Here is a 20,085-nt window from a genome sequence, read left to right on the forward strand (position 1 = left end):
ATAAATTTCATCTCCCACCATGTTACTGGGCACCACATCCTTGGGAATTCAAACCCTTTTGTCTCCAACAGGTACTGAATGTATAGTGCCACCATCACTCCTGGAATCTACTTGTCTGGCCTTGATATCCTGTTACTTCAGACTCAGTTCAGGAGCCTGTAAAAGTTTATTTTATGCTAATGCTCTGTCTTTCTCAGGCTCCTTTGTCTCCAAGCCCCTTTGAGCCTTTTTCTCCTTAGTTTACATTTTAAATTTTGCCATCTGCAACTTGAAATCTCTCTCTTTCCTCCTCTATCTCAGTTCCTCCGGGGAAAGGCCTCAGGAAGAGATACTGCTCTCACAGGGAGCTCAAATTCAGGGATGTCACCCTCAGCCACTCCAAGTAGTTCCTCAAAAGAGCCATTCTTAGGCTCCCCAATCCATCATTCTCCTCAGAGCGCATTTTGTAATTCCACCTTCCTGTTGGCACTCTTTGCAGGAAGTCCCAACTCGATGTAAAAGTCTTTCAGATGAGCTACTGTGTAGGTTTCCAAGTTGGCCAGCTCGAATTCCATGGTTCGAACCAGCACCCCAAAACATGATTTTGAGGAAAAATAAGAAAATGCCAATTAGGGAGAATTTTGAATTCAAAATGGTCTTGGATATGGATTGGTAGGGTACACCAAGTCGCTGTTTGGCACGGCACAAACACAATTCCTATCCTCAACTCTGATCACCAATGTTAGAACTTTGGGTTGTTGGTTGACTAGGGTATGAGCCCAAGTCAGCAGACACCACACTCCTAGTCAGGGTAAGAAACAGGAAAACCCTAAAATAAACTGTACTCACCTTCTGGTGGCTTGGCACAGAGCAATCAGGCTTAACTTAGAGGCAATGTGTAAAGTATTTGTCCAACACTTTAAATAGTAAAACAGTGAAAACACCACACAAAAAGATTCAACACAAGATTTGAAAAATAGAACTTAATTTAATAAATAAAACTAGACAATGTTGACAAAAATCGAATAAGTAGAACTTAAAATATATGTAAAATTGCCGGCCCAAACAAAGTCAAAAGTTCTGGCCGACTGGGATGGAGAGCGGGCTAGATACATGGACCTAATTAGGCCCACTGCACAAAAGTACCTTGATCCAGGCTGCATCAGATTCGAAGATGATGCAGGGTCTTTGACTTGCACAGAGGTCTTCCCTTCCTGGGCTGGCTCCAGACTCACTGCAGAGGGGTATGCAGATCTTTGTGTGAATGAATAAAAAATTAATGAAAAAGACTTTTAAAGCACAACAAATGCCAAATGGCGTCAAGGCACTAATAGCAGTTAGTCTAAGGAAGGGAAGAGAGAGCAAAGAAAGAGCCCGCTGACTGTCTATTAAAGCTAGGTCTTCCAGGCCTTGAAAAATAAAGCATGAGATTGAAGATTGGAGACAGAATAAGGAAGTGAGTTCACAATTTCAAAGCAGCCACAGAAAAGTATCTACCTCCCCCTCATGATTGTCTATGCCTAGGAACAATTAGAAGATATCTGCCTGTGGAAAGCAGTGGTCTAGAGGGGATGTATCATTGAAACAAATTATTGAATGCTCCTGGACCAATACTGTCCAGAGCTTTGTGAACCATACAAAAAACTTAAAGGTCATTTGTTTGTCCACGGGTAGCCAGTGAATTTTCTGAATCCCCTCAGCGTCTGATTGAAATTTGGGGATATCAAGAATTAATCAGGCTGCAGCATTCTGACTCAGCCGCAGTTTAGCAACTACAGTTTTCTTAATATCCAGGTAGAGAGCCTTACAGTAATCCAAACTGGATATGATAAGTGCCAACGCCACTTGTTTTCTTGTAGGAAGTGGATTGAAAGAAAACACTTTCCTAAGGGATTTGATTATCCAAAAACAAGTAGAAACTGTCCTCATTACCTCCAGATTGAATGGTATGCATCTATCGACCAATACTCCAAGATTTCTGGGGAATCTGTTGGAGTTTGACCATCAAAGATCAAGACCTTCGTCTTGTCACCATTGAGTCTTAAGTAATTTCTTTCTATACATGTGGCCCTGGTGGGGACAGGTCTCAGCCTATTCAGGTGTAAGCGTGAAGCGTTCCCATCTCCTCTCTCCAATTCTCCCAGGATGGCCCATCAAGTCACACCTAAGCTGCCATTGTGTGTAGCTGTCTAGGGTGAATACACAAAGCCCATCTGTCACCCTCCCCAGACGTCTATCTGAGAAAGGCAGCAGGCACCACATCTAAAGTAAGAAAATGCAACTTTCTAAAAGTGTTGGGTAGTGTTGCCATAAAGGGATATATTTAACTGTGCATTCAAATAGAATTAACACCTACTTTTTTATGTCTCTTACTAACATCCACAACGAATGAAAATTGTACACTAGTCAATTATTATACAGGGATAAAGAATAAATCAATGGATCAATTATATTGTATTTTAAAACAAAAAAATCACACAAAAGGTTCCAAATTAGTGAATGAGGATGGGGGAAAGCTTCTTCAAGGGTGTTGATGGCAGAAGCTATAAATATCTAACACTTATTGTATCTAGTATTCAGTAGTCAAAGGCCCTTTCCCATATTTAAACAGAATGGGGACTGCCCTACACATAGAACCCCTAGATCTTTTAATCCAGGATATTTTAAAGAGGCAATGTTAGAAATGGGATTATGGTTGGCTACGGGTTTCGCCTAAGCCAGGCAGAAACCACCACTCTAGCCAGGGCAAGGGAGTTACATGCTGAAGATAGCCCCTGCTCACCCCTTTGGTAGCTAGGTTCTAGAAGTCAGGCTTATCCCAAAGGCAATGTCTAAAGCGTTGGTGCAACACACACACAGCAGCAACACACTAGAAACTCCACACAAGGTTATATCATAAATAGCCTTTGTATTATCATAAACACATTAGAAACATAATCAAACATTTGCACTGTGTCAACTGGCACTGGTAGGTTTCCAAAGGAAGGGAGGAGAAGGGACACTATTTACCACTCAAGGTAGTGGAAGGTCCAGTAGCAGCTTAGTGTCCGTACTAAGTACTAGAGATGCAAGCAAAAAGAGGGGGTGCTGCACTGTTCCTGGAGAGAGGTGAGGTAGTAGGGAAAGTTTTTGGGAAAGATTTACCTGGCGTGACCAAGGGTGTTCCAATGATACCCTGGGGCATCCATTATGTTGGATGTAATTGCCTCACACACCCCGAAGAGTGTCATGCTTCATCATCGGCGGTTGCTCCTCGTCGGGGAGGCGGTGCAACCCCCGACGGGCTCACCTCAAAGAGGGGCTCTTTGGCGGAGATCTTTTTCCAACAGCCTTGTGGTGAAGTGGGGGTATGTGGGCAGGATGTTGTATTTCTATTGAACTGGTTAAAATGTAGCGAGGGGTACCGGAATGACCTTTATTCTGGGGGTCCTCTGGCTACAGTTAAAAGGTGAGGCTAGCTTCCTAGGTGTCAACTAATTAGGGTTGTGTGACCCTAGAAGAGGCTAGAAGTGCATGTGGTCAACATGTTTCTCGCTAAGGCTATATTAACCGCGATTCTTCAGGACCAAAGTGAAAACAACAACAACATGCTAGTCTCATATATGTTGTATATGTTACCTTAGTGGATCCTCCTATGCCTATACATAGAGAAGGGATAAGGAAACAGTAATTAAACTCAGTACCGATATGCGAGTCACAACAATGCCAGGGAGAAAAAGTGTACATATATACTGACATGCTGGTGGTACTGGGAGTGATTATGCACATCCACCGCATGCCAAGTGTATTGAGCGTGCAATGTTCAAGGTGAATAGCACACACAATAACTAAAACTGTGACTAGGACTGTGATTAGTGAAGATGGTGATTAAAAACATTGATCTGGAGATTACTTGTTAAAAATGCAGCAGTCTACAAATGAATGCCTGCCTGTGGTGTTTCAAATACTGGGAAATACTGGGCAGGTCTTTCGTGCAGACACCAGTGGACAATTTTTCTAGACAAAATAAACCACACTCTCTGTGCCCTATAAAAACGAAAACGAAGATAGAAACACTTAGTTGCAATCCCTACTCACCCAATGGTCATATGTTAGAGGCCACATGAGGGATCGGCGGTGTGGTACTACAGAGTTGAGCCCATATGATGTGGCTGGAGAGAGATAGAGCGTCCCTGCATTAGAACGAGTGGGCTGCATAATGCCCAATAATTGGTAATGGGGCGATGGGCTCCATGTCCGCCCCTTGTTTAGCGCTAAACGCACTCACCTTCAGCGCTCCGTGTCCGTGTTTGGTGACCTACCCCTTGACCGCCGAGCTCGAGTAGATGAGTGAGCTCGGCGGCGGGGGTTATTTCAGCAACAACGGACACCCTGCGCGCCCAGTCTAGGCACCGCCCCCTCTTTAGGTCACGTGAGCGGGGCCGATTGTGTGGCGGCCATCTTGAGACGGTGTACAGATAGCGGAGTATGCATAGTATGCATAGTTCACTGGCTTTAGTACCGCCGTTTCTGCTTTGTAGAGCCAAAAATAAGAGGGACCATAGTGCAGTTAGGACGCGGCTGGGGTATACATTAATATGGTGTAAGAGGTTATACACTACTGTACATAACAATGTATATCTCATAGGTACAGTCTGAGCTGGTGCATGTCGACAAAGGGTTGGCATGGTGTGGGACGTCTAAGGATAAATTGGAGTGCTATGCTGCAGATGACTGAATCAGTTCAGGTAGCACCCAGACGACCAAGGTGTGGGGGGGGACCAAAGGTTATCCAAACCATACACAAACCTGCAGATGTCTAAGTAAGTGCCTATGTGTAGTTGGAGTAAGGTGCACCTGAGTTGGGGGGCCAATGTCAGTGGGTGGGTTACGGTCAACAGTGGCAACAACTAGGGTGAGTAGTGACCTCAAGTTGGATTGGTTCTTCGTGAGTGCATATATCAGATGTCTTATCGCGGGAATGTAGTTGGTAACAGTGTCTCATGGGGGAACCTCAGAGTTTATAATGAATGCCAGGGAATGTCTTCGTTGAGCCCCTGTTTATCAGAAGACAATCGATGCACCCATCTCTGTTCCTTGTTAAAAAGGGCTTTTGTAGGGCAGTTGGGACTGGATTCCAAAACTACCCATTTCAGAGCATTCTCATCGTGGTTGGATTCCACGTAATGTTTACACATTTTAGTGTGGGTCTTTTTGCAGCGAAAATTGCTGCGGTGTTCTATGATGCGAGTCTTGATGGGGCGGGTGGTCATCCCTATGTACTGCAAGCCACACGGGCACATGAGCAAATAAATACAGTGGGATGTGTTGCAATTTGTGTGTTGCCTGAGCTCCCATTTGAAGTTCTCGGAGAGTTGTATGGTTTTAACAGTCAGGGTGTATCTGCAGACCCCACACATGCCACAAGGGTAATGGCCCGTCACTGGCGGTAAATGCCATAAGGTTAGTTGGGTTTCTTTTCTCACAAGTTTAGGCCTGGTGCTGATCAAGATGTCTTTTACATTTTGTGACCTCTTGAAGGCAAACCTGGGTTCCTCTAGAGTCATGTCTCCTGTGTTGAGTATGCCCCAATGGTGTTTAATCGTGTTCCTGATTTTATTGGATAAAGGGGTAAATGTGGTTACACAGGTAATCGGTTGGTTTTCAACAGGGGCTCTCTCCTGCCGTTCAAGAAGGGCTTCTCGGTTATTATTTCTGGCCCGTTTCCTTGCTTTGCGGACATCACTCTTGGGATAGCCCCTGTCTAGAAGGTTCCTTGAGAGAATAGCGGATTCCTTCTTGTAGTCAGACACAGCACTACAATTACGCCTGATTCGTAAGAATTGGCCAAAGGGCAGGTTGGTACGTAAAGCCCTTGGATGGTGACTCTTGTAGTGCAGTAGGCTGTTACGGTCTGTAGGTTTACGGTACATGGTGGTACTTATGGACCCTGCTTCCAATCTGATAGTTAGGTCAAGGAATGCAATTTCATGGGGTGAGGATGCCATGGTGAAGTGTAGGTGAGGGTTAAGTGTGTTGACCCATACCAGAAACCCTTCGTGTGAGCTCGGTGGACCGCTCCATAGGATCAGGATGTCATCTATGAAGCGTTTCCACATTTTGATGTTCTTCCGGAAGGGATTGGACTCATGATGTATGTGAGTATCCTCAAATTTGGCCATATATAGACAGGCCACCGAAGGGGCGAAGGTACTGCCCATAGAGGTCCCCTGGGTCTGGTGGTAAAACTTGCCTCTGTATTCGAAATAGTTTTCAGTCAAGGCTAGAGTGGCGCACTCCATGATGAAGGTTTGGGGGGTGTGAGAGCTCCAAGATTCTTGACCCAGTCTCTCCTCGATTACCTCTAGAGTGGCCCTCTGATGGATGTTCGTGTAGAGGGCTTCAACATCTAGGGTAATCAGAAGGTCAGTCTCTCCTGTGTCCTGGACTGTATCCAGTATTCTTAGAACATCTGTGGTGTCCTGGATGTATGAGGGAATGCTTTTCACCAGGGGTTGAAGGAAATGGTCACAAAATTGTGAGAGGGGCTCTAACACAGAGTCTATTCCAGAGACAATAGGTCTCCCTGGTACTGGTCTAGTGGCTTTGTGGATTTTAGGCAGGATGTAGAAATATGGTACCCTAGGGTCCTTTTTCATGAGAAATTCTGCCTCCTTTCTGCTGATCCATTGGTCACATTCAGCGCTAGTGACCAGGCTTGTTATCTTGGTTTGTAGTCTTGTGGTTGGGTCACTAGTGATTGGAGTATAATATCTCTGATCACTGAGTTGTCTGGTACGTTCCAACTCATAATCCACAGTATTCATTAGAACTGTGGCTCCCCCTTTGTCTGCCTGTTTGATTGTGATTAGGGGGTCATTAGCCAGTGATTTGAGTACAGTCAACTCATTCTTAGAGATGTTTGAGTGTGTTATCTGTCGGTTGAGTTTATTGATGTCTCTCAGTACTGCTTGCTCGAAAGTCAGCACTTCGTTGGGGACCATTCCATTGTGAGGTGTAAAGGTTGAGGGATTATGGAGTCCTGAATCTTCTGTAGGCTCACTGGGTTTTCCTTCAAAGAAGGATTTCAACCTTATTTTTCTAAAAAAGGCTTTGAGTTCCCTGGTTTGTAGGAACGGATCGATCCTGGGTGTTGGAACAAAGCCCAAACCTTTTTGTAAGACTTCTTCCTCTCTTTGAGTAAGGTGGCGATCCGACAGATTGACCACCAAGCTTACTGTTGCCCTGACCGGCTCGTGCTCCTCGTATCCATCCCCTGGGGGCGTGTGTCCTCCCATTGGACTCTTTTCTCTGCAAAGAGATGGCAGAACATAAGGAATATCTTATGAACCAGAAGGTAGCCAAATTGCAAAAGGACATCAAAAAGTTCTCAAAAGAGAAAGTCTACCCCTATTTAAGGGATGACTATGTCCCCCCAGGTACCAACTATAGTTCAGACTCTAGCACGACTTCGTCAAGGAGGGGCTCAAATAGTGGCTCGGATAGTAGCGGGGATAACAATCCTGCACAGATGCCCCCCAGGGCTAAAAGAGGTAAGGGACGGGGGCAACACAACTTCCCAAATTACCAAAATCAGGGGCAACCTGTAGGTCCCCCGTTCTGGCAATACCCACAATTCCCACACTTCCAACCCCCTTTTGCAGCACAATACCCTGCATTCTATCCCCCACAAAACCCTTCACACCCTCCTTTTTTAGGCAGAGGTTGGGGCAGAGGGCGAGGGCGAAAAAGAGGGAACGCAGCAGAGAAAAGAGTCCAATGGGAGGACACACGCCCCCAAGGGATGGATACGAGGAGCACGAGCCGGTCAGGGCAACAGTAAGCTTGGTGGTCAATCTGTCGGATCGCCACCTTACTCAAAGAGAGGAAGAAGTCTTACAAAAAGGTTTGGGCTTTGTTCCAACACCCAGGATCGATCCGTTCCTACAAACCAGGGAACTCAAAGCCTTTTTTAGAAAAATAAGGTTGAAATCCTTCTTTGAAGGAAAACCCAGTGAGCCTACGGAAGATTCAGGACTCCATAATCCCTCAACCTTTACACCTCACAATGGAATGGTCCCCAACGAAGTGCTGACTTTCGAGCAAGCAGTACTGAGAGACATCAATAAACTCAACCGACAGATAACACACTCAAACATCTCTAAGAATGAGTTGACTGTACTCAAATCACTGGCTAATGGCCCCCTAATCACAATCAAACAGGCAGACAAAGGGGGAGCCACAGTTCTAATGAATACTGTGGATTATGAGTTGGAATGTACCAGACAACTCAGTGATCAGAGATATTATACTCCAATCACTAGTGACCCGACCACAAGACTACAAACCAAGATAACAAGCCTGGTCACTAGCGCTGAATGTGACCAATGGATCAGCAGAAAGGAGGCAGAATTTCTCATGAAAAAGGACCCTAGGGTACCATATTTCTACATCCTGCCTAAAATCCACAAAGCCACTAGACCAGTACCAGGGAGACCTATTGTCTCTGGAATAGACTCTGTGTTAGAGCCCCTCTCACAATTTTGTGACCATTTCCTTCAACCCCTGGTGAAAAGCATTCCCTCATACATCCAGGACACCACAGATGTTCTAAGAATACTGGATACAGTCCAGGACACAGGAGAGACTGACCTTCTGATTACCCTAGATGTTGAAGCCCTCTACACGAACATCCCTCAGAGGGCCACTCTAGAGGTAATCGAGGAGAGACTGGGTCAAGAATCTTGGAGCTCTCACACCCCCCAAACCTTCATCATGGAGTGCGCCACTCTAGCCTTGACTGAAAACTATTTCGAATACAGAGGCAAGTTTTACCACCAGACCCAGGGGACCTCTATGGGCAGTACCTTCGCCCCTTCGGTGGCCTGTCTATATATGGCCAAATTTGAGGATACTCACATACATCATGAGTCCAATCCCTTCCGGAATAACATCAAAATGTGGAAACGCTTCATAGATGACATCCTGATCCTATGGAGCGGTCCACCGAGCTCACACGAAGGGTTTCTGGTATGGGTCAACACACTTAACCCTCACCTACACTTCACCATGGCATCCTCACCCCATGAAATTGCATTCCTTGACCTAACTATCAGATTGGAAGCAGGGTCCATAAGTACCACCATGTACCGTAAACCTACAGACCGTAACAGCCTACTGCACTACAAGAGTCACCATCCAAGGGCTTTACGTACCAACCTGCCCTTTGGCCAATTCTTACGAATCAGGCGTAATTGTAGTGCTGTGTCTGACTACAAGAAGGAATCCGCTATTCTCTCAAGGAACCTTCTAGACAGGGGCTATCCCAAGAGTGATGTCCGCAAAGCAAGGAAACGGGCCAGAAATAATAACCGAGAAGCCCTTCTTGAACGGCAGGAGAGAGCCCCTGTTGAAAACCAACCGATCACCTGTGTAACCACATTTACCCCTTTATCCAATAAAATCAGGAACACGATTAAACACCATTGGGGCATACTCAACACAGGAGACATGACTCTAGAGGAACCCAGGTTTGCCTTCAAGAGGTCACAAAATTTAAAAGACATCTTGATCAACACCAGGCCTAAACTTGTGAGAAAAGGAACCCAACTAACCTTATGGCATTTACCACCAGTGACGGGCCATTACCCTTGTGGCATGTGTGGGGTCTGCAGATACACCCTGACTGTTAAAACCATACAACTCTCCGAGAACTTCAAATGGGAGCTCAGGCAACACACAAATTGCAACACATCCCACTGTATTTATTTGCTCATGTGCCCGTGTGGCTTGCAGTACATAGGGATGACCACCCGCCCCATCAAGACTCGCATCATAGAACACCGCAGCAATTTTCGCTGCAAAAAGACCCACACTAAAATGTGTAAACATTACGTGGAATCCAACCACGATGAGAATGCTCTGAAATGGGTAGTTTTGGAATCCAGTCCCAACTGCCCTACAAAAGCCCTTTTTAACAAGGAACAGAGATGGGTGCATCGATTGTCTTCTGATAAACAGGGGCTCAACGAAGACATTCCCTGGCATTCATTATAAACTCTGAGGTTCCTCCATGAGACACTGTTACCAACTACATTCCCGCGATAAGACATCTGATATATGCACTCACGAAGAACCAATCCAACTTGAGGTCACTACTCACCCTAGTTGTTGCCACTGTTGACCGTAACCCACCCACTGACATTGGCCCCCCAACTCAGGTGCACCTTACTCCAACTACACATAGGCACTTACTTAGACATCTGCAGGTTTGTGTATGGTTTGGATAACCTTTGCTCCCCCCCCACACCTTGGTCGTCTGGGTGCTACCTGAACTGATTCAGTCATCTGTAGCATAGCACTCCAATTTATCCTTAGACGTCCCACACCATGCCAACCCTTTGTCGACATGCACCAGCTCAGACTGTACCTATGAGATATACATTGTTATGTACAGTAGTGTATAACCTCTTACACCATATTAATGTATACCCCAGCTGCGTCCTAACTGCACTATGGTCCCTCTTATTTTTGGCTTTACAAAGCAGAAACGGCGGTACTAAAGCCAGTGAACTATGCATACTATGCATACTCCGCTATCTGTACACCGTCTCAAGATGGCCGCCACACAATCGGCCCGCTCACGTGACCTAAAGAGGGGGCAGTGCCTAGACTGGGCGCGCAGGGTGTCCGTTGTTGCTGAAATAACCCCCGCCGCCGAGCTCACTCATCTACTCGAGCTCGGCGGTCAAGGGGTAGGTCACCAAACACGGACACGGAGCGCTGAAGGTGAGTGCGTTTAGCGCTAAACAAGGGGCGGACATGGAGCCCATCACCCCATTACCAATTATTGGGCATTATGCAGCCCACTCGTTCTAATGCAGGGACGCTCTATCTCTCTCCAGCCACATCATATGGGCTCAACTCTGTAGTACCACACCGCCGATCCCTCATGTGGCCTCTAACATATGACCATTGGGTGAGTAGGGATTGCAACTAAGTGTTTCTATCTTCGTTTTCGTTTTTATAGGGCACAGAGAGTGTGGTTTATTTTGTCTAGAAAAATTGTCCACTGGTGTCTGCACGAAAGACCTGCCCAGTATTTGAAACACCACAGGCAGGCATTCATTTGTAGACTGCTGCATTTTTAACAAGTAATCTCCAGATCAATGTTTTTAATCACCATCTTCACTAATCACAGTCCTAGTCACAGTTTTAGTTATTGTGTGTGCTATTCACCTTGAACATTGCACGCTCAATACACTTGGCATGCGGTGGATGTGTATAATCACTCCCAGTACCACCAGCATGTCAGTATATATGTACACTTTTTCTCCTTGGCATTGTTGTGACTCGCATACCGGTACTGAGTTTAATTACTGTTTCCTTATCCCTTCTCTATGTATAGGCATAGGAGGATCCACTAAGGTAACATATACAACATATATGAGACTAGCATGTTGTTGTTGTTTTCACTTTGGTCCTGAAGAATCGCGGTTAATATAGCCTTAGCGAGAAACATGTTGACCACATGCACTTCTAGCCTCTTCTAGGGTCACACAACCCTAATTAGTTGACACCTAGGAAGCTAGCCTCACCTTTTAACTGTAGCCAGAGGACCCCCAGAATAAAGGTCATTCCGGTACCCCTCGCTACATTTTAACCAGTTCAATAGAAATACAACATCCTGCCCACATACCCCCACTTCACCACAAGGCTGTTGGAAAAAGATCTCCGCCAAAGAGCCCCTCTTTGAGGTGAGCCCGTCGGGGGTTGCACCGCCTCCCCGACGAGGAGCAACCGCCGATGATGAAGCATGACACTCTTCGGGGTGTGTGAGGCAATTACATCCAACATAATGGATGCCCCAGGGTATCATTGGAACACCCTTGGTCACGCCGGGTAAATCTTTCCCAAAAACTTTCCCTACTACCTCACCTCTCTCCAGGAACAGTGCAGCACCCCCTCTTTTTGCTTGCATCAACTGGCACTGGGCAACATTCACAGGGAAATATATACAGGACAAGGCCAATCGGGCGACGGTCAGAACCATTAAAATGCAGGTAGTAGATATAAAACACAACCAGTAACTACTGCTACCATAATGACCTAAGCATTATCACATTAGCATTAGACATCATCATAAAATATCATAGCATGACATTAGGCATACACACATTAGGCCTAAATATGCAAAAGAAAAGCTGTTTCGAACAAGAACCCCTAAAATACATTTGACCCAAGACCTCCACAATCCTTACGATGTCCCTGATCCTCCCTTTGAGGGATGAATTTACCAAAAATAGGACTGTGATTTGACTCAGGCTCGCAGTTGCCCGCTGATTCATGGACGCAGTTATAATTTTTAAACCTCATCTAACAGACTGAGTCCCAACTGCACATCATTCTCCTGGCTCAGAGGATGGTGAATGGTTATCTGCTGCTGTGTTTTTTCCCTTGTGTAACTCAATGGTTTTTGTTAGGTCTCGCAGAGAGACCTAGTGCAACGAAACCACAAAACTGACTTTTACGAAGATGATTTTCAACAGTTCACATGAATCACGTGACCACAAGCTCCTCGTGCACAAGCTTGCATTCGATCATCAAAGGCAGCCCAGTCTCCCTCACACAAGCTTCTCCCAGCAGGCCATCCATCCACCTTCCTCTCCATATGGTTGCTCGAGTTGCAGGCAGCCCACCCCCTCCCTCTCCAGCGCCTGCCTTCCGTAACTTGCATTGCATCATCAAAGGCAGCGAGAGCTTCAAAGGCATCAGATTCCCCGCCCACTGCTTCACACTTCACGGCCGAAAGGCCGTGACTTGTTTTTTTTAATTTATTGCGGTCCCCATTTCATTTACACTATTTTAGTTCTGAAGTGTCGGCCATTTATTGCAGTATTGTACCTCTACCTGCACTTTGTATGCTTCTGAAACCTGCACACGTATCACTTTTCCTCCTATAATGTACCGAATGCTACTTCATGTATTTTTGCTGCTCACCATTGTCCCTATTCATTCACGGGACTCAACGTTGCCTTCCTTCACCTGTAATTTTCTCCTCACGCATCCTTAATTCTCCCATCGAGACACGCCCGCCAACCCACTGCAAAGTCTGCGCTACCAAAACCAACAAACAAACTATTACCCCCGCATCACTCTCTGTACTTTGGCCTCAGCAACCCCCTTCTCCACCCCCACCTGTCCCCTCGGCTAACTTGGTAGAGATGTGGCCCCGCCCAGGCTCCCCCCTCCCAGGATTCCCTCTTTGCATCCCTGCCCCCTCGCGCTGCTTCAACCCCTCCCCTGGCCACAGCACTTTATAAGGGGCCTAACCCGACGCACATGCCCTTGTGCGCACCGTGGCAGCCTCGATCTATCTCGCCCAATGTCCTATTCTTGCCCCATTGGGCATCCTCCTCTTCTCGCTTGCCTGGCCCCTTCACCCCGCCCCCATTTGGACATCCGACGCTGTTGTGTTGCTCCTTGCCTCCCCCCTACCCCCTTATCTCTCGCTCCCTGCAGTGGCTGATGGAGCAGCCTCCGCCCCCCCGCACCCCCATCGCCAGCCTGTATATCGGCCGTCCTCCTTGTTCTCCTCCTAAACATTCCTTCCTGCTGATGCCCCCCTTTTCCTTGTTAAATCTCAGTCGATGTCCTTGCTATACATGGTCTCATCCATCGTAAAGGCAGCAGCTGAACAGAAAGTATACCAGTTTGGACCTTGCTCATTCCGGAGACTCCAACAACAAGTATGTGCCTTTTTGAGGGGCTACAGACGAGACAAGGAGTCAGCCTTATGATGTTATTCAGGGTCACATAACATGTGATGTCACTTGCGCTAACCCTGGCATTTTGGTAAATTGATGTCCATGGCTGGGCACAACCAGGATTATCTCAGTTTCTGACATTTTTAAACTCAGGAAACCCTCCCCAGTTCCGATACTCATGAGCAAACGAAGATATTTGAGATGAAAGTGTATCTGCAGGTTGGTTTTATCCATTTGAATTTGTCAATTGTGCAAAATTTTATATGTGATGGAACAAAATGGAGTTCCATGTGCATGCCGCCTGACGCCAGTATAAGAATGCTACACAGTCACAGGTAATAATAACAATTCCTATTTATAAAGCACAAACATATCACCCTTTTAAGGGTTTCAAATCACTGGGGGCGCTCAGGGAGATTTAGTGAGCTATTGCCAGAGTCACAAGATGCTGAGCTGAGCTGCTGCTGGTGAACAAACCGTGAGCCCTGTGCTCCGGAGTCAGCCGCTCTGGCCGCTGCACCACACCTCTCCCATATATTCAGTACACATTTTACCTTAGCCCTGAAGAAACCAAGCATTGAATGACAAAGGGTGGGACATCCAACTTTCCACATGAACAGAAAAAAGTAAGCAAAACTCCAAACTTGACCATTTGTAGTATCGAAACGTAATGTATTAGAATACACAATGCGTGTATCTAATTTGCTCCCACCATTAGTATCCAATTCATTTTTACACCTAAAACTATTAAAATCATTTTTTTTTGAAGTACACCTTTTTTTATTTAACAAATTCAAAACACAGGTAAATGTATACACCCAGAGATGCACAATATAGCACACATCTGAAGTAGTGGGCAGAATGGCTCAGTGAGTTGAAAGTTCATGGCTGAACCAGTTGCTGTTCTGTTAGCCACAAGTACAAATCCAGGTCTGGCCAACTCAAGCTTCCGGGCTTTTGAGGGTAAAGTGAGTGCCATAACACTGGATAATAATTACAATAACTGTTAATTACAGTGGTTAGAAGCATCATTTGTGTGGTACGAGGCGCTATACCAAAAGAAACTATTTATTGCAAGTATATAAACAATAGCATTTGACTGTCATTATAAGTCTCTTGATGGAGCTACAGTCCCAACAAAAAATAAACCTTTCGGCAGTCAGATGTCCCAACTGCGTCTAGCTGCTTTCTGTGACCAGACACACGTTTTTTGGCTTTTATTGAGTTATCCCCTCTGCTCTTGAACATTGTAAATCGCACCCTCTCTTCTATGGGTGCTAAGTGCTATATCCTGTATTTTTCTTCTTCATATATGACTTTGTTTATATCACTGTGCTGCTCTCTGCAAATTTATAAAGCGCTCTGAGACCCGTCAAGTTTGCGCTATAAAAAACTATCAAATAAATAAATACTTGCATGAAGTCTGTGTTTTAAATCTAGCGACTGAGATGTATTTTCTATTTTGTTTAGTTCATTTCGTGACAAAAACGTTACGAGTCATTGCCTGTGCGACTTCTTTTAATCTTGCAGAAGCAAGGCTGCACCACGCCACATCTTGTTCCTCTTTTACCTACTCTGACACTGTCCCGGGACCGTCAAAACCAGTTTGCCCAGTTTGGAAAGCTTCACTTCAGTGCTTCTCTCCTCTACTTGCATATCAACCCGGTGGTGTGAGGGTGTCTGGTGGGGTGTGGTGTTGGGAGAGGTAGGCTGGGGGGAGGAGAGGTGTGTTTGTGACAACTCCCAGGGCTGTGCACAAACACCTTTCATTTGCTCGGTTACCAACAATCTCATAGCAGGCTACTTAAGTGTCCAGGGAAGGCAACACGCAGGGCCGAAAGCTGTAGTTATTATCCAGAACGACCTCAGAGGGGACCTCTAAACATTACTCACAGAATGGCAACACACTTTATTCCACTAATTGATGTTGCCTTTTATTAAATACAAGCTAACAAAAGTAATAGAAAAGAAACAACTGTGTGATGAAAAAAGGATGAAAAAACAATAACGAGACATGCTGCATTGTTTTAAAGCGAAATCATGTATTTGCTGAAATAAAAAAACAGAGCAAATCTTTTTAAATGTTAACCTGGGCGAAGTTTGAAGCGTGCCAAGACTGATTCAACATTTCAATCTTCCCAGGTAAATAAACACACAATTTAGGAGAATTAATTTCCACTATTCATAATTACACGCCACATAATTACACTGCACTCAATGCAACATACACTCCAAATACCACTCAGTGCCACATAATTACACTGCAATCAATGCAAAATACATTCCAAATACCGCTCAGTGCCACATAACTACACGCCACATAATTACACTGCTTTCAATGCAACATACACTACAAATACCACTCAGTGCCACATAATTACATGCCACATAAATGCAATGCACTCAATGCAACATACACTCCAAACACCAGTCAGTGCCACATAATTACACACCACATAGTTACTCTATAGTCTACTGAATGCAACACACACTCCACACAATACCACATAATTATATGCTACATAATCACACTGCACTCAATGCAACATACACTCCAAACAATACCACACATTTCCACATAATTACACGCCACACAATTACACTCTACTGAATACAACATAACCTCCCCATAATACCACTCAGTGCCACATAATTATATGCAAACAAAACAAGTGATGGACCGAATGTGGATCAATGTCACACATTCATCCCAGTCCAAAGATCTGGGCCCAAATCCATCGTTTTTTTGCACTCCACACCACCCTGGGTTAGACAATGGCGTTATGCAAATCAGCTCTGACCCTGTGCCCCATGGGAACAGTCCAGTCCGAACTACAAAAGCCATGTCCTTCCCAGAACGGAATCAAGCATCCGAGGACCGGACCGGTTTCGAGGTAACACCTCTCATCAGCCCGGCTAGCTTGACTCCAGTGGTGTGGAGGGCCTGGGACCCACGTCTGAGCATCCCCAGCGCACTTAGGGCGGAATTTGCAAACAAAACAAGTGATGGACCGAATGTGGATCAATGTCACACATTCATCCCAGTCCAAAGATCTGGGCCCAAATCCATCGTTTTTTTGCACTCCACACCACCCTGGGTTAGACAATGGCGATATGCAAATCAGCTCTGACCCTGTGCCCCATGGGAACAGTCCAGTCCGAACTACAAAAGCCATGTCCTTCCCTTTTTTTTGTAATTTTCTCCCTGAGTGTACTGGGGTAGCTCAGACGTGGGTCCCAGAGCCTCCACACCACTGGAGTCAAGCTAGCCGGGCTGATGAGAGGTGTTATCTCGAAACAGGTCCGGTCCTCGGATGCTTGATTCCGGTCTGGGAAAGATATGGCTGTGTAGTTCGGACTGGACTGTTCCCATGGGGCACAGGGTCAGAGCTGATTTGCAGAAAGCCATTATCTAACCCAGGGTGGTGTGGAGTGCAAAAAACGATGGATTTAGGCCCAGATCCTTGTACTGGGGTGAATGTAAGACATTGATCTACATTCTGTCCATCAAATTGTTTTTTGTAATTTTCTCCCTGAGTGTACTGGGGTAGCTCAGACGTGGGTCCCAGAGCCTCCACACCACTGAAGTCAAGCTAGCCGGGCTGATGAGAGGTGTTACCTCGAAACCGGTCCACTCCTCGGATGCTAGAATCCGTTCTGGGAAAGATTTGGCTGTGTAGTTCGGACTGGACTTATCCCATGGGGCACAGGGTCAGAGCTGATTTGCAGAAAGCTATTATCTAACCCAGGGTGGTGTGGAGTGCAAAAAACGATGGATTTAGGCCCAGATCCTTGTACTGGGGTGAATGTAAGACATTGATCTACATTCTGTCCATCAAATTGTTTTTTGTAATTTTCTCCCTGAGTGTACTGGGGTAGCTCAGACGTGGGTCCCAGAGCCTCCACACCACTGGAGTCAAGCTAGCCGGGCTGATGAGAGGTGTTACCTCGAAACCGGTCCGGTCCTCGGATGCTTGATTCCGGTCTGGGAAAGATATGGCTGTGTAGTTCGGACTGGACTGTTCCCATGGGGCACAGGGTCAAAGCTGATTTGCAGAAAGCCATTATCTAACCCAGGGTGGTGTGGAGTGCAAAAAACGATGGATTTAGGCCCAGATCCTTGTACTGGGGTGAATGTAAGACATTGATCTACATTCTGTCCATCAAATTGTTTTTTGTAATTTTCTCCCTGAGTGTACTGGGGTAGCTCAGACGTGGGTCCCAGAGCCTCCACACCACTGGAGTCAAGCTAGCCGGGCTGATGAGAGGTGTTACCTCGAAACCGGTCCGGTCCTCGGATGCTTGATTCCGGTCTGGGAAAGATATGGCTGTGTAGTTCGGACTGGACTGTTCCCATGGGGCACAGGGTCAGAGCTGATTTGCAGAAAGCCATTATCTAACCCAGGGTGGTGTGGAGTGCAAAAAACGATGGATATAGGCCCAGATCCTTGTACTGGGGTGAATGTAAGACATTGATCTACATTCTGTCCATCAAATTGTTTTTTGTAATTTTCTCCCTGAGTGTACTGGGGTAGCTCAGACGTGGGTCCCAGAGCCTCCACACCACTGGAGTCAAGCTAGCCGGGCTGATGAGAGGTGTTACCTCGAAACCGGTCCGGTCCTCGGATGCTTGATTCCGGTCTGGGAAAGATATGGCTGTGTAGTTCGGACTGGACTGTTCCCATGGGGCACAGGGTCAGAGCTGATTTGCAGAAAGCCATTATCTAACCCAGGGTGGTGTGGAGTGCAAAAAACGATGGATTTAGGCCCAGATCCTTGTACTGGGGTGAATGTAAGACATTGATCTACATTCTGTCCATCAAATTGTTTTTTGTAATTTTCCACATCATTATATGCAACATAATTCCACTGCACTCAATGCAACATACACTCCAAATACCTCTCAGTGCCACATAGTTATATGCAACATAATTACACTGCACACAATGCAACATACACTCCAAATACCACTCAGTGCCACATAAATACACACCACATAATTACACTGTACTGAATGCAACAGAAACTCCACACAATACCACTCAGTGCTACTTAATTATATGCTGCAGCTGCATAATTACACTGCACTCAATGCAACATACACTCCAAACAATACCACTCAGTGCCACATAATTACACGCCACACAATTACACTCTACTGAATACAACATACACTCCCCACACAATACCACTCAGTGCCACATAATTATATGCTTCATAATTACACTGTGCTCAACGTAACATACACTCCAAATACCACTCAGTGCCACATAATTACACGCCACATAACTACACTGCACTCAATGCAACATACACTCCAAATACCACTCAGTGCCACATAATTACACGCCACATAATTACACTGCACTCAATACAACATACACTCCAAATACCACTCAGTGCCACATAGTTACACGCCACATAATTACACTGCACTCAATGCAAAATACACTCCAAATACCACTCAGTGCCACATAATTAAACACCACATAATTACACTCTACTGAATGCAACACTCACTCCACACAATACCACTCAGTGCCACATAATTATATGCTACATAATTACACTGAGCTCAACGCAACATTCACTCCAAATACCACTCAGTGCCACATAATTACACGCTACATAATTACACTGCACTCAGTGCAACATACACTCCAAATACCACTCAGTGCCACATAATTACACGCCACAAAATTACACTCTACTGAATACAATATACACTCCCCATATTACCACTCAGTGCCATATAATTACATGCCTCATACTTACACTCTACTCAATGCAACATAAATACACTTTATCTATCTGTCTATCTATCTATCTATCACCCTTCTATCTGTCTATCTCTCTATCACCCTCACTCTATCTATCTATCTATCGCCTCCCTCTATCTATCTATCGCCCTCACTCTATCTATCTATCTATCTATCTATCTATCTATCTATTGCACTCACTCTATCTATCTATCTATCGCATCACCACAGCATCACTCAGCACCACCAGAGCATCACTCAGGGGCACCACAACATCACTATGCGCTACCACAGCATCACTGAACGCCACAGCATCACTTGTCGCCACCACAACATCACTCTGCGCCACCACAGCATCAATCTGTGCAACCATTCAACAACAACTCGTTCAAATATGTTCTCTCACTGTTTCAAGCTTCATTACAAATGTCACAAAAATATGTTAATAGTTCACTTCTGTTCTTGGATTTTCATCACAATAAAATACAATGAACATAATCTTCACAAAAGTTATTTACAAAAGCTATTGCCATTATAAATTAAAATAACTTTAAAGTATTAATAATTAAAAAAAATAAAAGCAATTTTTATTTGTAATATCA

This window comes from Lissotriton vulgaris, chromosome 7, assembly GCF_964263255.1.
Source record: "Lissotriton vulgaris chromosome 7, aLisVul1.2, whole genome shotgun sequence".
In the NCBI taxonomy this organism is placed as follows: domain Eukaryota; kingdom Metazoa; phylum Chordata; class Amphibia; order Caudata; family Salamandridae; genus Lissotriton; species Lissotriton vulgaris.